Raw genomic sequence first — 2,956 nt, forward strand, 5'->3', positions numbered from 1 at the left:
TAAACGAAGTTTTCTTTCTTAACAAGTTAGAAGAAACCTGGTACGTGCGATACATTAGACTCCCAATTGGCTGCATACTGAAGTGCAAGGATAGGCGTTGGTTTCTTCGTTTCCTCTAAGAAATCTTGTTATCATATTACTATTGTAAATGGCCCTGAATTTATCGTTCAAAAAGAATTCATATACTATTTCGTCCCACAAGGGTTTTTCAACAAGGGGCTTTGTTTGCATGATTGCAAAGAACAGACCATTCAAAAGACTTTCTGTCTCAGCTTCTCTATTTTATCACGTTACAAGAAAAAGAGTGCATACGGCCAATCAGCCTCCCATATTCTGCCAATTGCAGGGTAAGGATCTTCAGTTCCTGTAGGGCAACTTCTGTTTACAATATTACTATTGTAGATGGACATGAATATATTTTTCAGGAAGAGTTCATGTAGCATTTCGTCCCACACCCGTTTGAAAGCAAGTTGCTTGGTAGGATTGCGAGAAACAAGTATATTTCTTTCTAAACAAGTCAGAAGAAAAATGAAAGGTGCGGTAAATTAGACTCGTGACAAGCTGCCTACCGTAGTGCAAGGATAGGCAGAGGTTTCTTCGATTCTTCTAAGACATCTTCCTTGACAATGTTACTATTGTCGATGTGGGTCTGAATTTATATTAAAGGAAGAGTTCATATAATATGTTGTCACACACGGGTTTCAATGCAAGTAGCGTTACAGGATTGCGAGGAACAGACATTCAGACGACTTTCTTTCTTAGTTTGTCTATTTAAGTACGTTAGAGGAAAAATGGTTGGTGCAGTAAATTGAACTCCCAATAAGGCTGCACACTGCAGTACAAAAACAGGGGTTGGTTTCTTCGGTTCCTCTTAGACATCTTCTGTTTACAATGTTAGCATGATTGATGGACCGGAATTTATATTTCGAGTACAGTTCATATAGTATTTCGCCCCACATTAGCTTGAAAGCCAGTTGCTTTATAGGATTAGAGAAACAAACAGCTATCTTTCTGAAGACGTTAGAAGAAAGACTATACGTGCGTTAAATTAGACATTCTATGGGCTGCATACTGCCGGGCAAGTGTAGGCGTTGTTTTCTTCTATTCCTCTAAGACACCTTCTGTTACCACATTACTATTGTAGATGGACGTGAAATTATATTTCAGGAAGCGTTCATATAGTATATCGTCCCACACCTGTTTCAAAGCAAGCGGCTTTACAGGATTGCGAGCAATAGACATTCAAACGACTTTCTTCCTTAGCTTTTCTATTTAAGCACGTTAGAAGGAAAAATGGTTGGTGCGGTAAAACAGACTCTCGATTGACTGCATACTGCAGTTGGCTTCTTCGTTTTTTCGAAGACATCATCCTTTACAATGTTACTGCTGCAGATGGAGCGGAATTTGTGTTTCTAGCAGGGTTCTACTCTATGTAGTTCGTTGCGTTGGCTTCTTCGCTTTTTGTAAGACATCGTCCTTTACAAGTTACTGCTGTAGATGGAGCTGAATATTTGTATTTCGTCCCACATGAGTACTAAAGCCAGTTGCTTCATAGGATTACGAGAAACAAGCAGGTTTCTTTCTAAGAAGTTAGCAGAAAAATGGTAGGTGCGATGTCAGACTCCCGATGGGAAGCATATTTCAGTGCAAGGATTGGCCTTTGTTTTTCCGGTTCCTCTAAGACATTTTCTAGTACATTATTTTTAGTATTGGAGATGGACCTGTATTTACGTTGCAAGGAGAGTGCGTCGAATATTTCGTCCCACGTGGGTTTTTCAACCAGGGCCTTTGTAGGATTGCCAGAAACCGACATTCAAACAACTTTATTTCTTAGCTTTACTATTTCTGCATGTAAGGAGAATAAAGGTACATACATCGACTTCGCCCTCCGATATGCTGTATCTTGCAACAGTGCAAGAATTGGCTTTCGATTTTTCTAAGACATCTTCTGTTTACTATTTGCTCTTCTTCTTATTATTTACTGTTTACGATGACTATTGTAGATAAACCAGAATAGATGTTTCAACAAGAGTTCAAAGTCAGTTGTTTCAAAGGATTGCGAGAAACGAGCAGCTTTCTTTCTGAAGAAGTTAGAAGAAAAATGGTACATGCGTTAAATTAGACTCCCTATGGGCTGCATACTGCAGTGCAAGGATAGACGTTGGTTTCTTCTATTTCTCTAAGAGACCTTCTGTTACCATATTACTGTTGTAGATGGACCTAAATTAAGACTTCTGGGAGAGTTCCTATATAAAGCATGTCGTCCCACACCCGTTTCCAAGCAGGTTGCTTTGTAGAATTGCGAGAAACAAACAGTTAGGAGAATAATGGTACGTGCCGCAGATTGGACTCCAGGTAGCTGGTATACTGCAAGGATTGGCACTGCTTTTTTCGATTCCCTTAAGACGTCTTCTGTTATGTTAGCACGATTGTAGATGGACGTGATTTTATATTTCAAAAAGTGTTCATAAAGTATCTCGTCCCAGACCAGGTTGAAAGCAAGTTACAGGATTGCGGGGACTAGGCATAAAACGACTTTCTTTCTTATCTTGTCTATTTAAGCACGTTAGAAGGATAATGTTAGATGCGGCAAAATAGGCTCCCGATAGACTGAATACTGCCGTGCAAAGATAGGCGTTGGTTTCTTAGATTTTTCTAAGGCATCTTCTGTTTACCATATCACTATTGGAGATAGACCTGAATTGATAGTCCAAGGACATTTCATTGAGTATTCCGTCCCACACGAGTGTCAAAGACGGTTGCTTCATAGGATTGCCAGAAACAAGCAGCTTTCTTTCTTAACAAGTTAGAAGAAAAATGGTTGGTGCGATAAAATAGACTCCCTATTTGCTGCATACTGCAGTGCGAGAATAGGCGTTTGTTTCTTCGATTTCTCTAAAACATCTTCTGTTACCATACTACTACTGTAGATGGACCTGATTTTGTCGTTCAGAAA

This window comes from Tachyglossus aculeatus, unplaced genomic scaffold (assembly GCF_015852505.1).
Source record: "Tachyglossus aculeatus isolate mTacAcu1 unplaced genomic scaffold, mTacAcu1.pri scaffold_157_arrow_ctg1, whole genome shotgun sequence".
In the NCBI taxonomy this organism is placed as follows: Eukaryota; Metazoa; Chordata; class Mammalia; order Monotremata; family Tachyglossidae; genus Tachyglossus; species Tachyglossus aculeatus.